This window comes from Macaca nemestrina, chromosome 1, assembly GCF_043159975.1.
Source record: "Macaca nemestrina isolate mMacNem1 chromosome 1, mMacNem.hap1, whole genome shotgun sequence".
NCBI classification, from domain to species: domain Eukaryota; kingdom Metazoa; phylum Chordata; class Mammalia; order Primates; family Cercopithecidae; genus Macaca; species Macaca nemestrina.
In genome coordinates, this window is record NC_092125.1 from 98,272,641 (window position 1) to 98,289,053 (window position 16,413).

The 16,413-nt window shown below is 47.6% G+C and overlaps 1 protein-coding gene, 1 long non-coding RNA gene and 2 other non-coding genes across 6 annotated transcripts in view; 2 read left to right on the plus strand and 2 right to left on the minus strand.

Moving 5' to 3' along the window:
- LOC105498216 (uncharacterized) overlaps positions 1–13,403 on the minus strand; it is a 35,442-nt gene extending 22,039 nt beyond the window's left edge. For both annotated transcript variants that reach the window (XR_011615335.1, XR_011615334.1), the window contains exons 1-2: positions 13,347–13,403; positions 2,876–3,582 (exon numbers count right to left, since the gene is read on the minus strand). This is a non-coding gene — a long non-coding RNA (uncharacterized lncRNA). The remainder of the gene's footprint in view (positions 1–2,875; positions 3,583–13,346) is intronic.
- On the minus strand, positions 1,396–1,502 carry LOC112429571 (U6 spliceosomal RNA). Its single transcript, XR_003021841.1, has one exon. It is a non-coding gene; the product is annotated as a U6 spliceosomal RNA (small nuclear RNA).
- TRNAV-CAC (transfer RNA valine (anticodon CAC)) lies at positions 3,015–3,087 on the plus strand. Its single transcript has one exon. It is a non-coding gene; the product is annotated as a tRNA-Val (tRNA).
- Positions 13,404–13,618: 215 nt separating the features above from the next.
- LOC105498214 (cilia and flagella associated protein 126) overlaps positions 13,619–16,413 on the plus strand; it is a 43,421-nt gene continuing 40,626 nt past the window's right edge. The window contains exons 1-2 of one of the 2 annotated variants that reach the window (XR_011615338.1): positions 13,619–13,661; positions 15,628–15,725. The gene's annotated coding sequence lies outside the window, so the exon portion shown is untranslated. Of the gene's footprint in view, positions 13,662–15,210; positions 15,726–16,413 lie in introns of those variants that run through there. The other variant, XR_011615337.1, reaches the window with a different exon arrangement.

The window sequence follows — 16,413 nt, forward strand, 5'->3', positions numbered from 1 at the left end:
AGCAGCTCTAAGAGCCAAGATTTGGGTTATTCAACTCAGAATGGGGAAGGAACCTCAGCTTCATGATGGTAAAAAATTCCACCACCTCTGCCGAGGAAAAAGGTGATTCACATCATGTTATCACTGTGTACTCAGGGAAATAGCTCCCCACAAGGCACTGCATTAGGGAGAAACTATGGTGAGGAACAGTGATGAGCAGGGCATGAAGAGTGATCGTCTTAAGCCAGATATGATGTCCTGAGGTTGAACTCCAGGACCTCCTGTCCTTCAGGATGATCCCACAGTCTCACTGACCACTGAGGCCAGATGCATAAAAGCTTTGCCTTCCCAGAGACTGATCAGGGGAAAAGGTACTGGCACAGCCTCTTCAGTTCCTGGCACGGAGGGGCAGAGACTAGCCCACATTGAAAGTGGCCTCTTCGATGGGAGGATCCTGTGTCCTGGGCTATCTTAGGTCTCATCTGATCTTGCATAGTGAAAGCTACTCATGGGAGAACTCCTTTAGCGGGGAAGCCCTTAGAGTGGAACCTTTCCTAACATCAGCTCTAGTTTCTGGAAGTATATGCCATTCTTCTCCACTCTCTGTAGCACTGTGGTCTTACCCTCTGAAGAGAATGTTTGTTGGTTGCCACCTTAGCATTACAACATCCTATTCCCTTCTTACAGGTACCCTGAATTTGTCAGCCATAGAGTTTGAGTAGGGTTAATCTTACCCCGGACCTCAGGAGTAGGCCCTAATTATTTAAACGAAGCAGCATATCCCATCCCTGTTACACGATAATGAGTTCTCCAAGAAGTACACACTTTTTTCTGCTGGCTGTGAACAAGGGAACCTATAGCTCAAGCTGCCCATGGTGGGCACTTTGAAAACATGAGTAGAGAGTCTGCCCCAGAATGGAGTCCACATTGAAGAAGAAGGACGAAGATAAACCAGATACTTCTTTTTTATTATTATTAATTGAGATGGAGTCTCACTCTGTTGCCCAGGCTGGAGTGCAGTGGCACAATCTTGGCTCACTGCAGCCTCCACCCGCTGGGTTCAAGCAATTCTCATGCCTCAGCCTCCCACATAGCTGGGACTACAGGTGTGCACCACTATGCCCGGCTAATTACTTTGTATTTTTAGTAATACCAGGCTGGTCTCGAATTTTTGACCTCAGTTGATCTGCCCGCCTCGATCTCCCAAAGTGCTGTGATTATAGGCGTGAGCCACCGTGCCTGGCCCAGAGACTTCTTTGAGCCTTGTATGAAGACTTACCTGAAACCCAGATCTACCTAGGGTTGTGAGGCAATATTTTCCCTTTATTATTTAAGCCAATTTTCTGATAAAATGCCTTAACCTGATAAACTATTATCTGTCTAGCATTCAGTCCATTGGACATTTCTTTAAAAAAAAAAAAAAAGGAACCGTTCATGAATTTGTGCATCAACCTTGCACAGGGGCCATGTTCATCTTCTCTGTACTATTCCAATGTGAGTATATGTGCTGCCGAAGTGAGCACTATTGAACATCTCTGATGTCTTTCTACATACTGCACAGCCTCAACCTGTAACCAGGTGCTCCTCTTTTGCTCTCTCACTACCACCCCCAACTCCTTAACCCTCTTCCTTTGCTTATTCATCCCACAACCCACTTTCTCCTCTAGGTTCTTGCTAGATTAGAGCTCCTGGCGCAGTCAGTCAACATCGTTCCATGCTAGCCCCTGGGCATTTGTATCACACAACAGCATGTAAGTCTTCACTGCTGCCTCGTAATTCTCTCATCCTTCTCTTCTTAATTTTCTTTTTTCTTTTTTTCTTTTTTTTTTTGACGAAGTTTTGCTTTTTCATCCAATCTGGAGTGTAATTGCGTGATCTCGGCTCACTGCAACCTAAGCCTCCTGGGTTCAAGCTATTCTCCTGCCTAGGCCTCTCGAGTAGCTGGGATTACAGGGGCGCGCCACCACGCCCAGCTAATTTTTGTATTTTTAGTAGAAATGGCGTTTCACCATGTTAGCCAGGCTGGTCTCGAACTCCTGATCCTAGGTGAGATCCGCCCACTTGGACTCCCACAGTGCTGGGATTACAGGCGTGAGCCACCACGCCCAGCCTCTTCTTAATTTTCCAAAGCCTTTGTCATATGGCATCCCTAAACCATCTCCTCTTCCTACCTCCTCAGATAATTTCACCCGCAGCAGTGGAAAAGATGAGGTCATTCGACATAAGCTGTTACTCTACACAGGTATCTTGGGGTTCTACCTAGAGAGGTATCTTGAGTCCCTCCAGGAATACTCTCCACGGTCTCTTTCCTCTTCGTTTGCTTCCTCGGACAATAATAACGTGTAATCCCACTAAGTGAGACAGCCTGAGAACATCAGGATCGCAGACTCTCCTTAATGTTAAGTAGCGCTTCCATCTTACCCAAGTACAATTTACCTAGGTTCAGACTCTTCATCTTTAAAACACGTTTAATATTTCGCTCGCGGCACTGTTGTAAAACTAGTTAAACACGAGAATGTGAAAATGCTTCTAAATTCAGTGCTGAGCAAATCTAAGGCGTACTTTGTTCCAAATATGACCTGGTTTCCCTTGACCCGGCCAAGGCTGTCCCCTGGGTCTCTTCTACTTCGTTTTTCTCCAGTCCCCGGGTGGGGCTCTCAGTGGCCGCGGTGGCCTGGCCCCAGGGCGTCCACGCTCCCCGCCAAGCTCCTTAGGGACCCGACAGGATCAGGAAAACTCCACGACGAGCATTCGAGGACGCCTGGAGCCCTGCCCCACTGTCTCAGGGCTATGGCTGCAGCCCTGACTGTGCCAGAAATTTCCTAAGGAAGCACCATGGAGTTCACCCCTGTGCCCTCGGCCATGATCCCCCGCGAGCAAGCAGCCCGGGCCTTACCTGCTTTGCAGGCTACTTCCCTGCGCGCCCCCATCCCGAAGCTGTGGTTGGCCCGCCGGGTACTTTTCTCTTGGGTCAGGGACGCAGTGATGAGGAGCTACCTTTTAAGAGCCATTTGCGAAACCCCAGCTGTCACGCAGTTTCCGTAGTGTAGTGGTTATCACGTTCGCCTCACACGCGAAAGGTCCCCGGTTCGAAACCGGGCGGAAACAAAGTGCGGTGTATTTTTGTTTTTTCCTTCCCCATATCCTTTCGAATTCTACATAGGAATCCTCCAAGATCGCAGTGAGATCCCGGAACTCTAGGTCCCAGAAGAGTTGGAAGGACTGAAGGGCAGACACGAGCAGCCAAGCGGCTCTCAACGAGATCGGAGCCGGCAGCGCCCCTGGCGGCTGTGGGCGACTGGGTCCCCCCGGAGCCGTGAGACCTTTTGACATCAGCAGGCACCGTGTCGCGGTTCCGCCCCGTTAGTTTCTGTGTCTTTTCTGACACCCAGAAGGCACTCCGGGCACACTGGGGACCGAAAATGGCTGCTCAGTGAATGAAGTCGTCACTTCCGACCCGGACCCCTGAGGAGCAAGTTGTGGTTCAGGGCCTAGTCCTGAACGGCCGGTCTGTTTTTCAGGACCTGCTCAGGCTTCGGCTCCTACTCCGGCCTCTTCGGCTGAGACTGCGACGGGTTCGTTTCCTCCACATAGTTTACAAACCTGCATAGAGATCCAAGAGTGCGCTGGTGATTATCTCACTTTGCGCTGATTGCCGGCATCATTAACCCCGTAGTCCAGAGGAACGAACCGAACCGAACCGAACGTGGTGACGGCGCGGGGATCACAAGTCGCTCTGCTCTGTCACCCCACCAAACTTGCCTTTATTGTGTTTATTTTCTCATTTGTCACCATCCAGTTCTCAGTCACGGAAATGTTAGTTCTTTCTCTTTCCTTTCAAGATTCTTAGGTTCTAAATCAGGTGGAAACAATGTACATTTTCTCTTTTTTTTTTTTTTTTTTTTGAGACGGAGTCTTGCTCTGTCGCCCAGCCCAGGCTGGAGTGCAGTGGCGCGATCTCGGCTCACTGCAAGCTCCGCCTCCCAGGTTCACGCCATTCTCCTGCCTCAGCCTCCCGAGTAGCTGGGACTACAGGCGCCCACAACCGCGCCCGGCTAATTTTTTGTATTTTTAGTAGAGACGGGGTTTCACCGTGGTCTCGATCTCCTGACCTTGTGATCCGCCCGACTCGGCCTCCCAAAGTGCTGGGATTACAGGCGTGAGCCACCGCGCCCAGCCGTACATTTTCAATTAAAAGATTATTTTCACAACTCTCCTAAAAGGGGGACAAACAATTTGAACAGACACTTGATAAAAGAAGATATATGGATTCCAAATAATAACATGAAAAGATGGCCAACGTCATTAATCATTAAGGAATGTCATTAATCATTAGGGAAATGCAAATTTAAAACACAATGAGATACCACTACACACATATCAGACTGTCTAAAATTTAAAAGACTGACCATACCAAGTTGGCAAGGAGGTGAAGAAACCAGAACATTCATTCACTGCTGATGGGAATGTAAAATGGTACACTCACTTTGGAAAACAGTTTGGTAGTTTTTAAAAACGTTAAACTACTACAATATGACTCAGCCATTACACTCATAGGTATTTACCAAGAGTAAACAGAGCATACGCCCATACAAAAGCCTGTACACACACGTTCACAGCAGCTCTATTTGTAATAGCCCCAAACTGTAGACAATCCAAATGTCAATCAACAAGTTAAAGACCAATCCATACAATGGAATGTTAGCCAAAAAAGGACGGAACTACTCATATATACAATAACATGAATCTCAAGTATGCTGAGTAAAAAAAGCCACTGCACCCAGCCTCCATTACAGCATTTTGAATTTAAAACATTTTTCGGCCAGGCAAGGTGTTTCATGCCTTTAATCCCAGCAGTTTGGGAAGCTGAGGTGAGCGGATCGCCTGAGCCCAGGAATTTGAGACCAGCCTGGCCAACATGGCGAAACTAAAGATATAACTATTAGCCTGTAATCCCAGCTACTCCGGAGGCTGAGGCTTCAGACTCGCTTGAGCATCAGAGGCGAAGGTTGTAGTGAGCGGAGATCCAGACTGGGCAACAGAGAGAATCTATCTCAAAAAAAAGTAGGCCCTATGAACTGTGCCTAACATGCAAATCAGACCTGAATTGTGGTGATAATTTCCCAGATGTATACACATGTCAAAACTTGTACATTTTAAACATGTTCAGTTTATTGTATGTCAGTTAAGCCTTAACATAGCTATTATTGTAGCAGGAGGAGCCGCAGACAAGACCCCTTCAGACACCGAGTTGCAGAAGGAAAGGGCTTTATTCACCTGGGAGCATCGGTGGACTCACGTCTCCAAAATCCGAGCTCCCTAAGGGAGCAATTCCTATCCTTTTTAAGGGCTTACAACTCTAAGGGGGTCCATGTGAGAGGGTCGTGATTGAGCAAGCAGGGGGTACGTGACTGGGGGCTGCATGCACCAGTAATCAGAACGGAACAGAACAGGACAGGGATTTTCTTTTTTTTTTTTTTTTTTTTTGAGACGGAGTCTCGCTCTGTCACCCAGGCTGGAGTGCAGTGGCCGGATCTCAGCTCACTGCAAGCTCCATCTCCCGGGTTCACGCCATTCTCCTGCCTCAGCCTCCCGAGTAGCTGGGACTACAGGCGCCCGCCACCTTGCCCGGCTAGTTTTTTGTATTTTTTAGTAGAGACGGGGTTTCACCGTGTTAGCCAGGATGGTCTCGATCTCCTGACCTCGTCATCCGCCCGTCTCGGCCTCCCAAAGTGCTGGGATTACAGGCGTGAGCCACCACGCCCGGCCAGGACAGGGATTTTCATGATGCTTTTCCATACAGTGTCTGAAATCTATAGATAACACAAGCAGTGAGCTCAGGGGCTGATTTTTAACTACCAGGCCCAGGGCGCAGAGTTGGATTAGATTCCACTTCTGCTTTTAGTTTTTACGTCTTCTTTCTGTGGAGGCAGAAATTGGGCATAAGACAATATAAGGGGTGGTCTCCTCCCTTATTAGAATTTTTTAGTATTTCCCAGAAAAAAATTTAAAAGCCCACATATTTGAAGGCTGTTTGGAATATTCATATAAAATATAGGTCGACCATCCCAAATCTGAAAATCTGAAATTCAAAACATTCCAAAATCCTAAACGTTTTGGGTGCTGACAGGATGATCAAAGGAAATGCTCATTGGAGCATTTTGGATTACAGATTTTCAGATTTGAGATACTCAACTAGGGTGGGTATAATGCAAATATTCCAAAATCTGAAAAAAATCAAAATTTGAAACAATTCTGGTCCCAAGTATTTTAGATAAAGGATACTCAACCTGTACTTTTTTTTTTTTTTTTTTTTTGAGACAAAGTTTTGCTCTTGTCATCCAGGCTAGAATGCAATGGTGCGATCTCAGCTCACTGCAACCTCTGCCTCCCGAGTTCAAGGGATTCTCCTGCCTCAGCGTCCCAAGTAGCTGGGATTACAGGCGCCCATCACCACACCCGGCTAATTTTTGTATTTTTAGTAGAGATGGGGTTTCGCCATGTTGGCCAGGCTGGTCTCGAACTCCTGACCTCAGGAGATCCACCTGCCTCGGCCTCCCAAAGTGCTGGGGATTACAGGCGTGAGGCTTTTGGTTTTTTGTTTGTTTTTACAGGGTCTTGCTCTGTCACCCAGGCTGGAGTGCCTAAATAATTTCTTTCTACCTCCTATATCAGGACTACAGGCATGCATCACCAGAGCCTACTATATATACATACATACATATATACACACACATATATATACACACACACACATATATACACACACACACACACATATATATAGAGATAGATTTTTTATTTTTATACAGAGTCTCGCTCTGTCACCCAGGCTGGAGTGCCATTGATCTCGGCTCACTGCAACCTCTGCCTCCTAGGATTACAGTGCCTGCCACCTCGCCTGGCTATTTTTTGCATTTTTAGTAGAGACAAGATTTTGTCATGTTGGCCAGGCTAGTCTCAAACTCCTGACCTCAGGTGATCAACCCACCTTGGCCTCCCAAAGTGCTAGGATTACAGGTGTGAGCCACCACATCCGGCCAGGCCTGCTAATTTTTAATTTCTAAAAATTAAAAATTAATTTAAACTGCTAAAGTTTAAATTTTAAACTTTTTTTGGTAGAAAGTGAGTCTCACTAAATTGCCTAGCTGGCCTTGAACTCCTGGCCTCAAGAGATCCTTGGGCTTTGACCTCTCAAAGTGTTGAGATTATAAGTATGAACCACCACACCCAGCCTTAAATTTGTCTTTAATCAAAAATTTTAGGCCGGGCGCGGTGGCTCAAGCCTGTAATCCCAGCACTTTGGGAGGCCGAGACGGGCGGATCACGAGGTCAGGAGATCGAGACCATCCTGGCTAACACGGTGAAACCCCGTCTCTACTAAAAAATACAAAAAATTAGCCGGGCGCGGTGGTGGGCGCCTGTAGTCCCAGCTACTCGGGAGGCTGAGGCAGGAGAATGGCGTGAACCCGGGAGGCGGAGCTTGCAGTGAGCTGAGATCCGGCCACTGCACTCCAGCCCGGGCGACAGAGCGAGACTCTGTCTCAAAAAAAAAAAAAAAAATTTTATATGGCCGGGCGCTGTGGCTCATGCCTGTAATTCCAGCTACTCAGCAGGCTGAGGCAGGAGAATCGCTTGAACCTGGGAGGCAGAGGTTGCAGTGAGCTGCGATCGTGCCACTGCACTGCAGCCTAGGCAACAGACCGAGACTACATCTCAAAAAAAAAAAAAAAAAGTTTTTTTGCATGGACAGGTGTGGTGGCTTATTCCTGTAATTCTAGCACTTTGAGAGGCTGAGGCAGGAGGACGGCTTGAGCCCAGGCAGTCTGATCACTTGAGCCCAGGAGTTCAAGACTAGCCTGGGCAAACATGGCAAAACCTAGGCTCTACCTAAACACAAAAATTATCCAGACATGGTGGTTCATACCTGTGGTCCTAGCTACTTGGGAGGCTGAGATGGGAGGATCGCTTGAGCCTGGGGGCAGAAGTTGCAGTGAGCCATGATTGTGCTGATACAGGAGACAGAAATTATTTAGGCAGATAGTGAGCGCAGAAAAGTCCTCAGTAGAATTTCTTTGCTAACAAAAAAGCAGCCCCCAAAATCATTTCTAAGAAACAGCAGGCTGAAAAATTGAGTGGCAAACATGGGTAAGCAAGCTGGAAGCTTGCACAGGGGAATGCTGGCAGCTATGCCAATAGAAAAGGGGTACCCGGGGGGTCAGGCATGTCCACCATGGAGGCTCCATCTTCCCTTTTTTTGTTACCATATGTATCGTAATAAAGAAATGGGCAACATGGTGCAGTTCAGGCAGTGAATCTGCCTGCATAATCAAAGATTGGGGCGGAGGAAGCCAGAGATTCCCATCCTATGCAAATAGCACACCTGGTCAGACCAGTTTTTTGCACGCTATGTAGATCAGACTCTGCCTCCTCACCAGCTCATCTATAAAACCCCCTGCATTTCACTGTAGATCTCGCAACCCATTTTTCCAGGACCCCTCTCTGCAGCAGAGAGCTATTCTCTTTCTTTCGTCTATTAAACTTCCACTCTCAACCTCACTCTTTGTGTGTCTGCATCCTTATTCTTGGTGGTTGTGAGACAACGAACCTCAGGTGTTACTCCAGGTAACAAGGCCATTTCAGTGCCAGTGCACTCCAGCCTGGGCAACAGAGTGAGACCCTGTCTCAAACAAAAAACAAATCCGTGTCCTCATGGAGTTTACATCCTACTTCGTGAGGCAGATAATAAAATATGTGGTTTGTGTGATGTTGTGAAGAAGTATACTTTTGATCTTTGTCCTTAGTTCCTAACACAGATCTAAAACACTTGTAATTTCCTAAGTAATAGGGGTGAGAGGAGTGTCTTTTGTTATTCATAAAAAGCCCCTTCCAAGCATACCTGAGTTTATACTAATGAGGTGATTCCTGGAAGATGGGGGCCAGTTTCCAGAGAAACCAATCAAATGATCAGAGGGTTGGAACTTTCAGCTCCATCGCCAACCTCTGGGGAGGAGAAAGGGGCTGGAGATTGACTCCAATGGTCAATGATTTCATCCATTCTGTCTAAGTAATAGAATCTACATCCAAACCCTAAACAACAGGGTTCCAAGAGTTTCTGGCTTAGTGAACACATCGCGGTGCTACAAAGGTGGCAAGCCTAAATAGAGCATGGATGCTCCAAGCCCTCACCTATACTTGCCCACGGTGCATCTTCCATTTGGCTGTCCATCTGTAAACTTTGTCATATTCTTTATTATTATTATTATTATTATTATTGCAGACAGAGTCTCACTCTGTTTTCTAGGCTGGAGTGCAGTGGTGCGTTCTCAGTTCACTGTAACCTCCACCTCCTGAATTCAAGCGATTCTCTCAGCCTCCTGAGTAGCTGGGATTACAGGCGCCCACCACTACACCCAGCCAATTTTTGTATTTTTAATAGAGATGGAGTTTCATCATGTTGGCCAGGCTGGTCTTGAACTCCTGACCTCTCAGGTGATCTGTCCACCTCAGCCTCCCAAAGTGCTGGGATTACAAGCATACGCCAGCACACCCAGACTTGTCATATTCTTTATAATTAACTGGTAAATGTAAGTAAATGTCTCCCTGAGTTTTGTGAGCAATTATGGCAAATTATCAAACAGGAGGAGGGTGTTTGGAAAGCCCCAGTTGATAGCCAATTGGTGAGAAGTACAGATGACAATCTGGAACTTGTGATTGGCATCTGAAGTGAGGAGCAGTCTTGTGAGCCTGAGTCCTCAACCTGTGGGAACTTCATTAATTCCAGGTAGTGTCCGACTCGAGTTAGATGGGAGGACATACAATTGGTGACCACTGAGAACTGGAGAATTGTTTGGTGTGGAAACCCACACATTTGGTGTCAAAAGTGTGTGGGCAGAGGAAACAGTTTTTATTTAGTATGTCAGATGTGACAAGTGCTAAAGAGAAATAAAGAGGGAAACAGGATATGAAATATCTGGGTGTCTTCGTATGTGAAATTTTAGAAAGTGTGGCTAAGGCAGGCCCCCTGAGAAGTGACTTTTGTGTTAAGACCTGAAGGAAGTGAGGGAAGTAGCCATGTAGAATATCTAGAGGACAAGCTTCCAGGCTGAGGGGCCACAAAGTGCAAAGGTTCTGTGGCAACAGCAAACTGTTGTGTCCCAGAAATAGCAAAAACCAGTGTAGCCAGATCCGAGTGAGCTAGGAGGAGGTGAAGGGTCTTGTGGAACACAGCAAGGATTTTGGCTTTCACTTTGCATGATGGGATCCTGGGGAAATGCGTTTCCCTGCAAGCACAACAGGGAGAGTTAGGGCAGGGAATGGATCTCAGAGCAAAAAACATAAATGTGGTACATGTGGTTTCACTGGGGCTTCTTGATAGTATGGGAGAGGGAAACTACAGCCGAACAGCAGCAAGAAAGGAGTAACTATAGTTGCCCTGGTGGCTCTGCTTTCTTCTCTGTCCTGATCCCAAAGTGGTTGATTCCTTCCCCTCACCCTTGTCTCAGACCAACTACTCTAGCACTCCTAGTTTACCCATTCCATTAGCTCCTTTCTAAGCAGATACCAGCAACGTGAGGCAGTGGGGGAAGAAGAGGACAGGACAAATTCCTCAGAGCTCTATGGATCTTGAAAAGAGTCCATCCCTGTTGGTCAGAATATTTCAGGACTTTACAGAGAGTACAGTGAAATAGTAGAGTGATGGGCCTGTGCCATCCAGTGGGGCCAGAATCTTCTAAAGTCTGACCCTAGTCAGGTGCACTGGCACACACCGGTAGTCCCAAAGACTTGGGAGAATGAAATGGGAGGATCGCTTGAGCCCAGGAGTTTGAAGCTGCTGTGAGCTATGATAGCAGCACTGCATTCATCCATGGGTGACAGAGTGAGACTCCATATCAAAAAATATACACAAAAAGCAAAGTCTGATCTTTGCTAGGATACAAGAGGGAAATCCAGGGGCAGACAGACAGGCCTTGTTTATGAAAAGAAACAAGACTATGGCTTCCCGGCCGGGCGCGGTGGCTCAAGCCTGTAATCCCAGCACTTTGGGAGGTCGAGACGGGCGGATCACGAGGTCAGGAGATCGAGACCATCCTGGCTAACATGGTGAAACCCTGTCTCTACTAAAAATACAAAAAACCAGCCGGGCGAGGTGGCGACGCCTGTAGTCCCAGCTACTCGGGAGGCTGAGGCAGGAGAATGGGGTAAACCCGGGAGGCGGAGCTTGCAGTGAGCTGAGATCTGGCCACTGCACTCCAGCTCGGGCGACAGAGCCAGACTCCGTCTCAAAAAAAAAAAAAAAAAAAAAAAAAAAGACTATGGCTTCCCATGGAATTTCTAAGGTACATTTTATAAACCGGACCCCTTGAGATTTTACCACACCAGCATTTTTAGTGACTGAAAGGATGAAAATTCCGAACAGGCCCTTGCTTGCTTGCACTTGTGTTTTGCCCAATATTCCTTCTACAATATAATTATAAACTGCTGATGTACTGTTTTCTTCGCCAAGCAGAAGAATATAACTTCAGGGTCTTGAAAAAAAAAATTGCAGAAGGACCAGGCATGGTGGATCATGCCTGTAATCCCAGCACTTTGGGAGGCGGAGGCGGGCAGATCACTTGAGGTCAGGAGTTTGAGACCACCTTGGCCAACATAGAGAAACTTCATCTCTACCAGAAAAAAACAAAAAACAAAAATTCGCTGGGTGATATGTGCCTGTAGTCCCAGTTATTCAGGAGGCTGAGGTGGGAGAATCGCTTGAACCCGGGAGACGAAGGTTACAGTGAGCCAAGATCGTGTCACTGCAGTCCAGCCTGGGCGACAGAGTGAGATCCTGTCTCAAAAAAAAAAAAGCAGAAGATTTGAATGAATGCCTTTAAGGATGTTATGCTCAACTGCTGACGCCCGGAAGTCTGGTTGTTCAAGACATTATCTGAGACTGAAGAAACACAGACTTTCCCCCTCGAGTCTCTGAAACTCCTCCTCCTTACTCTCCAGCTGCATAAAAACTCCTCACTTTGGGCCAGGCACAATGGCTCAAGCCTGTAATCCCAGCACTTTGGGAGACCGAGGCGGGCAGATCACCTGAGGTCAGGAGTCTGAGAAGAGCCTGGCCAACATGGTGAAACCCTGTCTGTACTAAATATACAAAAATTAGCCAGGCGTGGTGGTGCACGCTGCAATCCCAGCTACTAGGGAGGCTGAGGCAGGAGAATCACTTGAACTTGCAGCCTCGACTTTCCAGGCTCAAGCGACTCTCCCACCTCAGCCTCCTGAGTAGCTGTGACCACAGGAGGCTGCCACCACACCCAGCTAATTTTATTTTATTTTGAAGAGACAAGTCTTATTATATGACCAGGCTAGAAATGCATCTTTTAATTCCCATAGGTGAGCCCTCTGCCAAAATAGTAGTAAAAAGCTGGAAGTACTTTAAAGCCCAGCTGTAGAAAGAGTTTTAAATCACTCATTTTGCACGTCATCCTGCTCTTGGACAGGTTCAAGACTTACTGCTAACTGAAAAGACTCAGGTGAAGAGTAGTGTGTATAGTGTGGGGTTTTTGAGTAAGGGGAAAATAGAGGAAATATATTTATGCATATTAATACAGATACATGTATAGATCTAGTTGGCCTCCCACATCAGCGGATTCCCAAAATATTAGGGAAAATAACAATAAAAATAATGCAAATACAAACAATACAGTATAACTACATTGTATTAGGTATTACAAGTAATCCATAGCTGATTTAAAGTGTGTGGGAGGATGTGCGTAGTTGTATGTAAATACTATGCCATTTTATAGGAGGGACTTGAGCATCGCAGATTTTAGTATGGGGTGCTGTCCTGGAGCTAATCTGCCTGCGGATACCAAGGGACGACTGGAGATCATCTAGGAAGGTCACGCAAAAACTGTAACAGTGGTTGCTTCCGGGAAAGAGAATGGGGGAACTCAGGGTAGGGATGGTAAAGAGACTTGCCGCCGCGAATCACGCCGAGGTGCCCCGCATCCAGCCTTGTGCTCCGGCCCCCGCTCAGGTGCGCTGCCAGGCAGAGTCCCTTGCCCAGCCCCACGGAAGGCAGCCCATCTCCTGGGCACCGACCCTGAACGTCGGCCAACCTCGCAGGCCTAGCGAAGACCCCAAATTCGACGCCGCAGGCCTGAGGCCTGGGGAAAAAGTGACCCGAATTTCCCGCAAGCTCAAGGACACCCAGGGGCGCTCCAGCCCCTCCCGGCCCTCCTCCCTCAGTCAGTCTCACGCCTCGCCTCGCCTCTGACTCGGGCCTCTCGGTGCCCAGTCACTGCCACGCCCCGTCACTCCCACGCCCCCTCACTCCCACACCCGTCACTCCCACGCCCCGCCCCTCCTCTCACCCGCGTAGTGCTCTCAGTCGCTCTTGCGCCCCGCCCTTCTGCTTCCGTCACTCGTGAGCCCCGCCCCTCCTCTCGTCCCGCCCCTCCTCTCTTCCGTCCCTTCCGCCCGTCCCTCCCCTCCTCTCGTCCCGCCCCGCCCTTCTGCTTCCGTCACTCGTGAGCCCCGCCCGTCCTCCCGTCGCACATCTCCTCTCGCCCCGCCCCTCCCCGCCCTTCTGTTCTCCGTCATCGTGAGCCCCGCCCCTACTCTCGCCGCGCCCCGCCCCCCTTCCCTCCCCGCGTCTCGCAAGAGGGTCCGGAGCTTTCCCGTCATTAGTGAGTCAAAACCGGAAGTCTGGGAAAGGCTGATCTCAGTTCCCAGCAGCGGGGGGGGCTGGACAAGACGGAGACGGTACTGGCAATACGCAGGTCGAAGGGAAGCGGAGCGGAGCACGCGTGGGCTGTGACGAGGGAGCGGAGAAATAGCTGTCCCGTTAGCCTCGTGTAGACGTCCCGGGTTCAGCCCCAGGAGGACGAAAAGACTGCCGTGTCCTCCCGAGGGGAGTGGCGTTCCCATTGACGTGAACACCTCACCTCATACTCGTGCGTGGACGTGTTCCAGCCGAGTCCTGTTCACTCCAGCTCCTCCGTCTCCACCCTAATCCTAATCATTGGTGTTTCGTTTGAAAGGGTTCTGGGAATTTATCAAGCAGGAAAATTTGGAATCCGGCAGAATTAAGCAATTCCCTTTAATTAAATAGCTTTCGGAGTCTTTAATTTGCTGATATGCATTTTCTAATCGTAACTTTTACTTTACTTTTACTTTTTTTTTTTTTTTTTTTGAGACGGAGTTTGGCTCTTGTTGCCCAGCCTAGAGTGCAATGGCGCGATCTCGGCCCACTGCAACTTCCGCCTCCCAGGTTCAAGCGATTCTCCTGGCTCAGCCTCCCGAGTAGCTAGGATTACAGGCATGTGCCACCACACCCAGCTAATTTTGTATTTTTAGTAGAGACGGGGGCGGGGTTTCTCCATTTGGTCAGGCTGGTCTCGAACTCCCAACCTTAGGTGATCCACCCGCCTCGGCCTCCCAAAGTGCTGGGATTAAGGCGTGAGTCACCGTGCCTGGACTGCTTTACATTTACTTTCTATCAGACTTAAGTAAATTTACAGTGTCATCTAATCCTTTTAATAATCTTATTAAGTAACCATTATCAAGATATTACAGAAGAAGAAATAAAATTGTAGAGACATGTCTGAGATCCCCTTATATTAAGTGACGGAGCTAGATCCAAACCCAAATAATTTATACTGATTGCCCGCAAATCCCTTTTTACACTGGTGCACCACTTGAAACCAGTCCTACAAAGAATGTGTTTCCCGGCCAGGAATGGATTTTAAAACCCTTAGGATGCCGGTCGCGGTGGCTCACGCTTGTAATCCCAGCACTTTGGGAGGCCGAGGCGGGCAGATCACGAGGTCAGGAAATCGAGACCATCCTGGCTAACACAGTGAAAACCCATCTCTACTAAAAATATAAAAAATTAGCCAGGCATGGTGGCGGGCGCCTGTAGTCCCAGCTATTCGGGAGGCTGAGGCAGGAGAATGGTGTGAACCCGGGAGGCAGAGCTGGCAGTGAGCCGAGATCACACCACTGTACTCCAGCATGGGTGCGAGACTCTGTCTCAAAAAATATATATATAAATAAATAAATAAATAAAACCCTTAGGAGTAGGTGGTGAGAACTTCACCCAGCCCTATCAGGAGTTGGGGGTATGGAGAGAGGAATGGATTTTGAACAGATTTGACTCCCATCTCCTTCCAAGGGAAGATACCTAGACAAGAATAAATGTCTTTTGTAGAAGTCTGGGAATAAGACAAGGAAGCCCACTGGGCAGGGACTTGGCAACTAGAGGCAAATAGAATGGTATGAGACCATGGACTTGAGAGGTTCATGTTAGGCTGATACTCCAAAAGGCCCAGCAGAAAAAAGCTGCACCTTGTTCAGCACAAAGTACCCAGGGACAAGGCCAGCCCAACACATCTGAGAACATTAGAGTGCCAGAGTTCAGCCACAGAGACCTGAGGTTGCCTCCTTTTTCTACTACCTCTAGGTCATTGGTTGCTCCACCTTCACCAAGATGCTACCTTGGGGAAGATAAGGGAGTGTTCCAATTACCTACTGCTGTGTAACAAACCACTCCAAACTTACTGGTATAAAACAGCAACCAGTTTATTATGTCATGGATTCTGTGGGTCAAGAATTTGAAAAGGGTATAGTGGGGATGACTTGTTTCTGCTTCAGAATCACTGAGACTTCAGCTGAGAAGACTTGGAAGCCTGAGATGACTTGAAAGCTTGGGGCTGGAATCATTTGGAATTGCTCATTCACATATGTAAAAGGTAAACTAAGGCACAAAAAAAGTTTTAAGAGTTCATTTGAGTAGGAAGCAGTTAATGAATCAGGAAATACCAAACTGAAAGAAGTTTAATTTTTCTCATGACAAATCATCAGGGGCAAGTATTTATGGAGTAAATGTGGAAACAAAATAAATAATTTGATTGATTGCAATTATATAGTTGCCTTATTCATTCATTCACCTTGTTGGAAAGTCCCTAGTTATGTAAGTTTTTGGCTATTTCCAACTGGTTGAGCTTAAGTTTTTTTTCTTTAATACAGGCATTTACAAGAAATGGCTCAACATAAGTTTCCCTTGTGTTTGTAAATCAAGGTTGAGGTCAATTATGAGGCCTAACTGGTTTTGTCTGCTCAGAGGTTCTTCAGGCCTGGTCTCCATTTTATTTTACTTCAACATACGTCTGAAGTTATGCTGGCTGTTGACTGGGATCTCGGCTAGGATTGTCAGCAGGAACACCTACGCGGTTTCTCCATGAGGTTGCTCTGCTTCCTTATATCCAAGGTGGCTGGATTCTGAGTCACTCCTAAGACAATCAAGTGGAAGATGTATAACCTTTTTTGAACTTGCCTCACTTCCACCTTACTTACAGGCCCACCCAAGTTCAAGAGGAGGGAATATAGACTCTACCTCTTAATGGGAGGAGTGTCACATTTAAGAAGAGCATGTGGTAT